This window comes from Narcine bancroftii, unplaced genomic scaffold (assembly GCF_036971445.1).
Source record: "Narcine bancroftii isolate sNarBan1 unplaced genomic scaffold, sNarBan1.hap1 Scaffold_247, whole genome shotgun sequence".
Taxonomy (NCBI): Eukaryota; Metazoa; Chordata; class Chondrichthyes; order Torpediniformes; family Narcinidae; genus Narcine; species Narcine bancroftii.
The window spans coordinates 67,367-78,747 of NW_027211982.1; the positions used below are offsets into that span (position 1 = coordinate 67,367).

Consider the following 11,381-nt stretch of genomic DNA (forward strand, 5'->3'; position numbering starts at 1 on the left):
CAATGCCTTTAATACTTGTAAATATGCCCTGCTGGACTCGCCGGGCTGTTGCTTCCTCGACGCAAGCATGAGCCGGGCATGAACTCTGTTCACCGGTTGATCATACAGTTCCTTCAGTACCTTTATGGCTGCGGTGTAAGTGGTCTCATCCTGGATGTTCTCGTAGACTCTCAAGGACACCATAGACAGCAATGCTGTTAGACGCAGGTTATCCTCCTCTACCTGAATGAATCTCAGGAAGTTTTCAAAGTTCAGCAGCCAGAACTTAAAGGCTTTGAAGGCTGTAGCTGACTGTGGGTCGATATCAAGTTTTTCTGGCCGAGTTAAACGCTCCATCCCTTTCAAAAAAAATTCTTTTTGCTAATAAAATTGTAGAGCTCGTCGAAAGAACCAAAGACTTGTTGATCCAAACCAAGGCTTTTATTAGCAAAAGACCGGAGCTCTTCACAGGTGGCCGACCAGTCCGGAATGATCCGACCTGGCTAGGGACACAACCCTTTAAGGCCCAAACAATAGGTGTGGCTTAGCTCTCAGCCAATCGCTGTAAGCACAGTCTAGATACAGTAACTATATACACTATGTACATTGGTGATAGATCTGTACTATCACAGGCACTGATCCGAAAAGGGACAACCAGGCGGGCCCAAGAGCCTCTTTTCCGATTAGTGCCACAGGATTTCTGGGCTGTGCCAAATAGCACGTCAGTGTGGAAGGGTCGGCGGCAGGAGACAGGGAGGCAGATCCATGGCTGCCTGCTCTGAGGACAACAGCACTGGCAGATATTCTGAGAGGTGGAACAACAAAAGAATAATCAGGGTCCACCACGTGGATGGACACACCTCCAGGAAAACCGCTGAAGCTGACGCGATGCCACTGTGGACTGAGCTGCTCAAATATGCTCTGCCACTATTTTCCCCAAGCAGAGTGACCCCGGAGCCTTGGCAGCATTTGTGCATCATAAATGTGGGCATATGGGGGCACTTTGATGGACAGAGGATCTGGGGGTCTCATGATGTTGCAAGAACTGTGATGGCCAAATGCCCTATTTGTCAGCAATTAAAACCAAGGGCCACATTCGCCGGGGTTCGGGAGCTGTCCAAGTCTGATAAATTGACCATATCAGTCCTCTCCCCTGCCAAAATAAAAAGTGATATGTTCTCACGATGGACAGCACATACTCGAATGTCCTGCCAGCGGGCCGACCAAGCACCATTTAAGCGTGCTCCATATGTGGAATACCCTATCGGATAACGTCCACCAGCAATGGGTGGTGATGCCAAGTATTTGGGGCCACCTGCATATCCCCTACTACCCACAGGCATCCAAGATCAATGAGTGAATGAATGACCTGTTCAAGGCATCGTATGTGACAAGTTGATTGTCAAGTCTTCTATCCATGAGTGGTTGCAAGTGTATCGATTAATCCGGCGAGTTTGTGTCTGTGTGTGTCTTTTACTCCTCATGCGACTTCACTACATGTGTCAATAAAAGACAACTGTGTTCAAATTCGCCACCCTTGGGACCCCTCGAATCAGTTTCACACACATAATAATTGGTGCAGTGAGCAGGGTCCTTCGAGTTCCGACTGAACACAGCTGCAGTGGAGATGCTTTTGAATCAGGACAGGAACTATAGTGCAGGCAGGGAGAACAAGATCTGCGGGTGGACTGACGAGAGTGCAGGATTGGGGAGCTTGGCAAGCATGCTGGCGGACCACGGCAAACTGGTAGACTGGTCCAAGCTCCTGGATCCACATCTTGAGAAAATAGGTCACCATGTGTTGTCCCACTTCAAGAAGTTGGGGTTCCCAAAATCTAAGGGGAATCAGAGGGTGCCTTTTGACTGCCAGTGTTTCTCCTGAGAAACCAATGTGAGATCATAGAAAGGAAAGATTTGGAGAGGGCCCAGGAAAATAAGGAGATAAAGGTGTCCCAGCAGCGCTGCTGTGCACTGCAGAAGGCAGTACAGACTCCCCCAACCTGAGCCACTGATGTCGAGATGAGAGGGACAGAGGTAGCCAACAGGCATGCCAATCAAGGTCTGACTCCCCCCCCCACCACACCCGCAGTGAGTGAGTTTGTACTGGCCATGGAGCGATTAGCCGAGGCCATTTGCCAGGATTCAGGCATTAAAGGTTTCAGAACAGGCCAGGAAGAGCATGAAATCAATTTATTTGCAGAAGTTGTTCTGATATATCTGACAGACCCGACACACTCATTGCCCAAGTTGTGCTCCATGCTGGAGGACTATGGGGAGATCTCTGGGTATAAGTTCTTTTGGGATATGTGCAAAATCATGTCACTTAGGAAGGGGGATTAGAGCCAATGTGAAGAAAATAGTCAACAAATGTGGCGGCAAAATGGGATCAAATATCTAGGAGTTAGAATAGATAACAACGAGTAATTTAGACCAGCTGAATTATTCTCCCCTTGCTTGGGGAAATTAAGAAGGATTTAAATGGTTGGATGTCCCTGCCCATTACACTAGTGGTGTCACAGAGAGGGGAGGTGTCACAGAGGGGGGAGATGATGACACAGAGGGGGTGATGATGTCACTGCATGGGGCAGCCATAGCTGAGTTGTGCCATGGCACAGCAACACAAGAAAGATGCATCTCCTGGAAGGGGATTCTGGCCCGCATGTCGGAGTAGGATGCTGTCTCATCCCAGGGACCCTCTGATCAACAGGGTTGTGTTTGGAAGCACCCTGCGCCCATGGGTGAGATAAAGAGCCTGTTACAGGCTCCCCGACTGGGACAGAGCCTCCTCTGGCACCATCCTTCACCCAGTGTGGGCAGAGAGAATGGAGGCTGCATTTAATTTCCCCTCTCCCCATCCTGAGTGCAGGGCACTTTATGAGGCAGCTGGGGGGTCTGGGGAGGGGAGAACAATGGCATGTGAGGGAATACAGGGGTAGGGTCTGTAGGAGTGGAGGGGAGAACGAAGGAACGGGGTTGCACCACAGGCTAATGTCAAGGGAGATTGGATCAGAGGTAGGGGACATAGGGTTGAGCTGGGAGGATGGGGTGCGAGGGGACGGAAGGCACTGGGGAAACCATGGGGGTGGTGTTGGGTGGGGGATGAGATTGTGGTAGAGGAATCGGGGAAGGGGAGATTGTGAGGTGTCTGAGGGAGAAGAGAAGTTGCGAGGGGGATGGAAGGTAGACCTTTCAACAGATATGGGACAGAGCTCCCCCTCCACCTGGAATGGGATCTGTCCACTGAGAGACAGGACCGCTCCTAACCCGCCCACCCCCGGGTTACAAGATCCCTTCCACCCTTGCATACACCCCCACACCCCCCCAAGTGGGATAGGATTCTTTCCCCCAGTGGACCTGGATCAAGGTGCTAGAAAGTGTTTCTGCTGCGGCGGACCCAGCAGAGTTGAGCGATGAAGCGTGGGGGTCTCTCCGCACCACCTGCTCCCTCAGGCGACGGGGTCTCGCTTGCATCATGGAAGATCACTGTGTTGCTGAGCTTCTGGGAATGTGGAGGGCTTCTGCTAAACCTGTGGTAGGGTTCAGAGTGGTTCATCTCCCCGGGACGTGCTGAAGGTCAAGGATGACCCGATCCTCTCATGGAGGGAGGGTTGTAGACAAAGTGAACGGCTGCGGAACTGGCTTCAGTCTGAGGAGAGTGATCAAAGAGGGACCTGGGGTGGCAATATTTCTACTGAGAGGCTGGAACGAACCACCAGAGGATCAATTCTGACATTTAGGTGACCCTTGGAAGGGAGTTAGAGGGAGGGGTAGAGACTAACTTGGACAGCAAGGCTGGGTTGGGATAAATGACCTGTTGTGTACCCTCTGGGTGTGTAAATGCTGCTGCTTCTGCCCCAGAGGACATGGCAATAAGGTCACAACAGAGGTGGCCACACCGTGTCATGGACCCAACGTCTCCAAGGTGGTGTCCTGCACAGATGATAAAATCATCGACAATGGATCTTTCGGTGTGGTGCACCAGGCAAGGCTGGTGGACTCCGGAGAGCTGATTGCCATCAAGAAGATCTTGCAGGACAAGAGATTCAAGGTGAGGGGGAGGAGCAGTTGTGTGGAAATGGAACACCCTGATATTTAACTTTAGGCCTACAGAACGTTCACAGGCCCTTGCGACACATGACCCGTTTCGCACGTTCACAGGCCCTTGCGACACATGACCCGTTTCACACAATTACACCCAATTGACAAACAACACCCCAAACACATTTTTGAAGGGTGGGTGGAAAGAGGAGCATCTGACAGAGACCAAGGCAGCCATGGGGTTTGGAAACAGAGAAAGTCACACAAACCAACAACAGTCCCCCCATCCCCACACACAACCCCCCACCCCACACACACACACACACACACACACACACACACACACACACACACACACACACACACCTGGCAAATATCAGAGATTTTCTGCAAATTCATTGTTTAGTCGAAGCTGAGAAAACAATCATAAAAACTGAAATGATACTTCATTGAACCCCCTGACGAGTCCCCACTCCAGCGACACGAAAAGTCCCCCCCACCGACTCTCGACGAGTCCCCCACTTCGGCCTCCCTAGGAGTTCCCCACCTCTGACCTCTTGACGAATTTCCTCCCCGCCTCCCCCCTCAACTTGGACAAGTCGCCCCTCAGGGCCCCGACCCATCGCCCAGCCTTGCTGATGTTCCTCTCTCGCCATAGAACCACAAACTGCAGATCGTGCGAAAGTTGGATCACACCATCATCGTCCCTCTTCTCAACTTCTACTCCTCTGTAGTCAAGGTAAGATCCACCTGCACCCACCCCACCCCCACTCTGATGCATATCATTTGCTGCTACCTTCCCCATTCCTTCAATCGATCTGTCTCGCTGCAGCCTCTCTGTTGCCTCCATCCTGCCCCTCTGACCAGTGCCGACTCCTTGACGCTGGCTGCCCTGCTCCTCACCCATTAACTCATGACCTCTTGCCATTTCAACTCCAGACAGCAGCAGCCAAAACCACAAGACAAGGTTGCCAAATTCGGCCACTCAGCCCCTCCAGTCTGTTTCCCCAATTCATTTCATGAATGTATTTTCCCCCATAACTCACTTCCCCAGAACCTTTTCGTGCTCTTCCAAATCAACGCCTGCTCTGAATCTTCCCAACAACTCAGCCTCCACATGTTCGACCCCAGCCAACACCCGGCTGCAAACATTTCTCATCTCGAAACGTCAATGGTTTTTCTCTCCTGGTGAATCCTTGCCTCACGAGGGAGGGCGGTCAGAGCTGCACATTTTTGCAGTCTCACCAGAAGCTGAATGATGGGGCAGCGGACGGGTCCACTACGGCCTGTTGACGCTCTGCTCGCTGAGCCCTTGGATTTATGCCATGTTGTGTTGAGCACTGGGGGCATCAGGCCTACAGTGAGCAGGAGGGGCTGGCACTCCTGTTGGGAGAGGCGCTGGGTGTTGGAGGGTAAATCCAGCTGACATGTTTGTATTGTGTCCAAGAGAAAGAGGAGATTTATTTGAATCTGGGTCTGGACTATGTTCCAGAGACGGTTCACTGCATGGCCCAGCACTTCAACAAGGCCAAGCAGCCCATTTCCATGATCGACATCAAGGTGGTTGTGGGTCTGGGTGGTCAAGTTGTCCACTGGGGCAAGCTTGGATGTTGGGGTTGGAGGATATGAAGGAGTTCACTGGCTGAGTCTCACTGGGGACTGGATATCGATGAAGGGTGCATGAGGGTCTCAATGGGTATTGGTGAGGAGAGAAAGGGTAGTGAGGGGAGAGGGGTGGAGAGGATGATGAGGATGGACGTTGATTGGCAGGGTGGGTCCTTCACCCACCTCCCCTTACCCTCAGGATCCAGACCCGGCCAGTGTGGAGGCAGAGTGGGTCATGTTATATCGTTGTGTTGCCAGATGTTCAGGTACCAGCTGTAGCAGAGCCTGGCCTACATCCATCCTCAGGGGGTTTGCCATTAAGACATCAAGCCCTAGAAGATGCTGGTAGATCCCGAGATGGCCTTCTTATTGCTCCTTTATTTCGGCAGGTAGATCCACCCATGTCTGCCCGTTCACCACCTCAACGCGGTCCTGATCCCTCTCCCCAACACGTCCCCTCCGCACCAGCTCTCACCCTTCCCACACCAGCTCTCTTCCCTCCTCCCTCTCCCAACTTTCCCCTCCACAGCTTAATAACTTATTCTAAATAAGATTGTGGGGGGCTTAGATGGAATGAACAGCCAGCAAATTTTCCTAAAGTGTCAGGTGCAAATCCCAGAGGGCACCCGCTTCAGGTGAGGGGAGATTTTTTTTATGCAGAGAGTTGTGAGTGGTTTGAATGTGTCACCGGAGAAAGTGGTAGTGGCTGGTAGAATAGGTACATTTAAAAGTCTCTGAGATGGGCATGTGGATGTAAGGGAACAGAATTTTTACATGATAGAGGAATTTGGGGATATGGCGAGAAGGCAGGTAGGTGGAGTTAGGTCATAAATTAGATCAGCCATGATCATATTGAATGGTGGAGCAGGCTCGATGGGCCATTTTTGTCCTACTCCTGTTCCCACTTCCTATGTTCCTATGGGTGTGGTACAGGTAAAGGTGTGGAGAACATTGACAAAGGTCAGTATAGCCTTTATGGGCCAAAGGGCCTGTACTGGGCAGCAATGCTTGATGTTGTAATGGATGTGGAAGCTCTGGGAAGGGGTAAGGGAGGCACTGGTAAGGAAGTCTGCAGATGCTGGGGCCGAGGGCAATGCCCAAACATGCTGGGGAAACTCATGGATAGTTTTGTGAGGAGCAGGTCCTGCTTCACGAGTCAAATTGAGTTTTTCGAGGAGGTGTCAAAGGAAATAGATGAAGGTCAAGGACTGTATGTGCTGCACGAGGATTTTAGTAAGGTGCTTAACAAGGTCCCCACAGTGGCCTCATTCAGAATGTCCGGAGGCATGGGATCCATGGAGCCTTGGCTGTTTGGATTCAGAATTGGCTTGTCTGCAGAAAACAGACGGTAGTAGTAGATGGATTAATGACTACTGGATCTCCAAAGGGATCTGCTCTGGGACCCCTGCTCTTTGTGATTTTTATGAATGATGATGGGAGTTGAAGGGTAGGTATGTCAGGGGATGACACAGAGATAGAGATGTTGTAGACTGTGTAGAAGGTTGTCATAGGTCATCCAGTTTGCAGAGAAATGACAGATGGAGTTCAATCCTGTAATTCAGATGTACTTAAATAAGCAACTGGTCCAGGTTTATTTCCAGAGCCATTTTCAAGGGCACGAATAACAGTTATTCCAAAGAAGGTTGGAGACCCATTAAAAGTAGCTTCATATAGACCAATATCTTTATTGAATGCGGATTACAAGAATGTGTGGGCAGAGCACTTGGTTAATGGCAGGATTATGAACAGTGTGCAGGACAGAGAAATATTTAGATCCTGCTCCATAAATCACTCAAGGTTGCTGTCCAAATTGAGAGGGAGTTTAAAATGGTGTATTGTGTGCTGGCCTTCAGGAGTCAGGGTATTGAGTTCAAGAACTGAGAGGTAACATTGCAGATGTATAAAATTCTAGTCAGACCACACTTGGAATATTGTGTGCATTCCTAGGGCGAGAATACCAGAGGACGTCTAAATAAGGTGAGCTGAGGGAACTTTAGGCAAGACGTGAGGGGTACATTTTATTCACACAGAATGTAGTGGGTGGCTGGAATGCATTGCCGGGGTAGTAGCGGAGGCTGGTCCAAAAAAGGCATGAAAAGGATTTTAATATGGACAGGAATTAAAGAAAAATGGAGGGTACTGGTGTGAGGGAGCGGAGGGTAACATTGTTGTGGGGTAGGTTCAGATGGATCAGCTGAACGGTCTCGACCGATCCATCCATGATTTGTCTAGCATCTTGCTGCCATATCGTGGAGAACCAGGGTGTTGCCTGATGGAGACACATTGCTCTGAGCTCTGCAGAGAGAGATCGTGGTTTTCACCAAAACACACTTCCTCAGGTAAAGCAGAGGAAGGGGAAAGGCTCCAGTGTTCAGGGGAAGGGGGGATGATGGGGGAAGAGTTGGGACCCTCCAAAGTCATTGTGATCAGGCCTCAGAGACAGTATCTCTATCACTCGTATTTCTCTTCCCAGCAGAAGGACCGATCTCAGAGATAAGACACGACTCCAGAAGAACCTCGCATCCCAGCTGAACAGAGGACGGACAACATTATGATGGCCTGAATCCCTCCCCTTCTTCTCCCTCTGGCCCTGCCAACCCCATTCCCTGCCTCTTCCATGTCCCTTCACCCACTTCCCCTCTTCTCCTCTACCCCTCCTCCATCCCAACCCCCTCCCGCTCACCTTCCCCTTCTCCTGCCCTCACACCTATGCCCTAACCCCAGCACTCCACCCTTCACCTCCCCCTTCCCCTCTCCCCTTCCCTTCCCCTTACCCCCTCCCCTTCCCCTCCCCCTTCCCCTCCCCTAACCCTCCCCCTTCCCCTCCCCTTCTCCTCCTCCCCTTCCCCTCCCCCTTCCCTTTCCCCTTCCTACCCCTAACCTAGGGGAAGGAGGGGGAGGGGAAGGGGGTAGGAGAAAGGGGGTAGTGGTAGGGGGTAAGGGTAGGGGTTGTGGCAAGGGGTAGGGTAGGGGGTAGTGGTAGGGGTTGCGGGGATGGGGAAGGGGTAGGAGGTAGGGTTAGGGGAAGTGGGTAGGTTGTAAGGGATAGGGTAGGGGTAGTGGTAGGGGGTGCATATATGGGGAAGGGGTAGGAGGTAGGGTTAGGGGAAGGGGGTAGGTTGTAAGGGATAGGGTAGGGGGTAGTTGTAGGGGGTGTGGGTATGGGGAAGGGGTAGGAGGTAGGGTTAGGGGAAGGGGGTAATTGTAGGGGGTGCGGGTATGGGGAAGGGGTAGAAGGTAGGGTTAGGGGAAGGGGGTAGGTTGTAAGGGATAGGGGTAGGGTTTAGTTTTGGGTTGGGGAAGTTGGGTAGAGTTAGGGTTAGGGTTAGGAGCATTGTAGAGGTAGCATTAGGTTTAGTGTTAGGAGACATGGGGTAGGGCTATATCTTGGTTTATAGTTAGGTTTATAGTTCGGGGAAGTGGGCTTGTGTTAGGTATAGGGGAAGGGGGTAGGAGCAGGGGGGTAGAGGAGGAGTGAGGTTTGGGGTTAGGGGATGGTGGGTAGCATTAGGGTTGGGGTTAGGGGGCGGCATAGGCGTAGGGATAAAGTTAGGGTTAGTGGACGGGGTGGGGGTAGAGTTAGGGGCCGTGGAGTGGTGGTAGTGGGTATCGGTAGTGTTAAGGTTAGTTTTAGGATTTTTTTAGGGGTTAGGGTTAGGAGTAGGAGGAAGGGAAGGGGGAGGGGAATGGGGAGGCGAGAGGGGGACGGGAACTGGGGAAGGGAAGGGGGGAGGGGATGTGGGAGGGGAATGGGCAGAGGTAAGGGGAGGGGAACGGGGTAGAGGAAAGGGGAGGTGAACGGTGGACGGCATCCCTAGCGCCTCCCCTCCCCTTCCCATCCCCCGCATTTCCCCTGCCTCTCCTCTCCTCCTTCCAGAAGAAGCTGGGCCTCTTTCCGTCCAGAACCTCCCTGTGGTTTCAGAGCCTCCGTTTCAGGAAGTGCCTTCGACGCTTGCTGCTGGACAGACATCTTGTCTCTTGATTCATTCTGTTCCGTTGATATTAAATTTATAAATGATTGGGTTTTTTAAAGCTTGAACTCAAAAGGCTGGTCCAGATAGACAAAACAGAAACAGGCCCTTCAGCCCCTCTCTCCTGCTAGCTGAGCTGTTGTAATCAGTCCATATTCCTCTCACCCTTTTCATTCTTTGCTGCCATCCAGCTCATGTTGCCTTGTCAATCGCATGGCCTGTGGGAAGAAGCTATTTCCCTCCCTGGCTGCTCTGCTTTTATTCCTCCATATCTCCTTCCTGATGGCAGGGGGACAAAGATGCTCTGAGCTGGATATCTATGAGTCTATTTACAGAGCCCATCCCTGCAAACAATCAGGGGACCATTGCCTTGAGGTGGCACCCATGTTGCCTCTCCCTCAGCACTCTCAGAACACTACTGTACCCTCCTTCCCCTCCTTTCCCAGGTCTCAGTAACCCGCTGACAATTCCAGTCAGCTGCCATGTCTATACCCTGCCCCACCTAAACCGATGGATCGACCAGCACCTTCTCCCCTCAAGAGTTCGAGGAATCCACTCTCTCGCAATGTCCTGCTATCGAATGCCGTGCATCCTCCTTCCCACTTGGTTCCTCCTGTTATCAGGCGCCTGGATGGACCCCACCCTGTTGAAACTACCCGTGTTCTCACTGATCTCTCTGCGCCTCTGCCCTCCATCCAGGGGTCTTCGATTTCTTGTGGGGGTGGTGGAGAACAAAGCACCAACTTAAGGAGATGGGGAGCAGTACAAAGACCCCCAGGTCCAGGAGACAGGGAGAACCACAGAGATGCCCATCTCTGTCATTCGGGTAAAACCTGATTATCAGGTGCAATGTGCAAGGAACTTTCGGTCCTGCTGCACGTGGGCCAGGTTTGGCCCATCCCCACACCACCACACTGTCAATTCCCAAAACAAATTTCCTATTCATGTGGGGGTCCAAAATGGATAGAGTCTGGAGAAGGACTCAATCAATGGGGACAAGGGTGTAACCAGCATGGCTATCATTGTGTGTGGCTGTGCTTGCAACCAAAGTGCAAGGGCACCAAATGCTGCTATGTGCTGAGGTTCTACCTGGCTCAGGTGTTGCGAAAGATTGGCCTGGCCCTGGTGCTGCACAATGTTCCAGTCAGCAGGACTTTGCCCCTTCACCTTCCTGGGAACGGTTTCATAGACAAACACATTTGACCACAAAGCCATCAGGCAGTGGTCAGCAGAGAATGTCTGACACAGAGACTCTAGGACTAGATGGGATACTGCGGGGTGGTCCACGGAGCAGAGCATCCAGAGACAGACATCCAGAACTGCTGGAAAACCAGAAACTCGGTGAAAGATGCCCTTCAGTTTGCCTGAAACCCAGATGGGAGTAGCAAACACTAGAAGACATCTGTCCAAAGCAAAGGGAGGAAGATTTAGGGGAGATATCAGGGGTATTTTCTTTTACCCAGAGTTGTGGGTGTCAAGAATGCCTTGCCAGGAGTAGTGATGAAGGCCAAAACATTAGGGGCATTTTAGGGGTTCTTAGTTACATTGAGGGGCTGAGACCAAAGAGGATATTCTCCAACAGCAGAGGGTGGCAGTAACCACAAGATGTCAAAGTGGTGGCAATGAAGCTAAACAGAGACCATCTAATGTGACTGTGCGCCTGGCTGCGGGAATTTGGACTTACTATATAAACCTTGCTAAGTGCTAGTTCAGGTTGGAAACGTTCGACTTCCTTGGGGGTCAAATCAATAGGCACGGAACTAAACCCTGCTTGAAAAGGTAGAGTTT

The 11,381-nt window shown here is 51.5% G+C and overlaps 1 long non-coding RNA gene across 2 annotated transcripts; it reads left to right on the top strand.

Moving 5' to 3' along the window:
- The first annotated feature begins 2,597 nt into the window (after nucleotides 1–2,597).
- Nucleotides 2,598–8,536, top strand: LOC138750737 (uncharacterized). Of its 2 annotated transcripts, none has more exons than XR_011349487.1 (4): nucleotides 2,598–2,717; nucleotides 3,838–4,027; nucleotides 4,676–4,756; nucleotides 8,096–8,536. It is a non-coding gene; the product is annotated as an uncharacterized lncRNA (long non-coding RNA). The 2 variants fall into 2 exon arrangements; XR_011349488.1 differs by having other exon boundaries at nucleotides 8,099–8,536.
- Nucleotides 8,537–11,381: the final 2,845 nt, after the last annotated feature.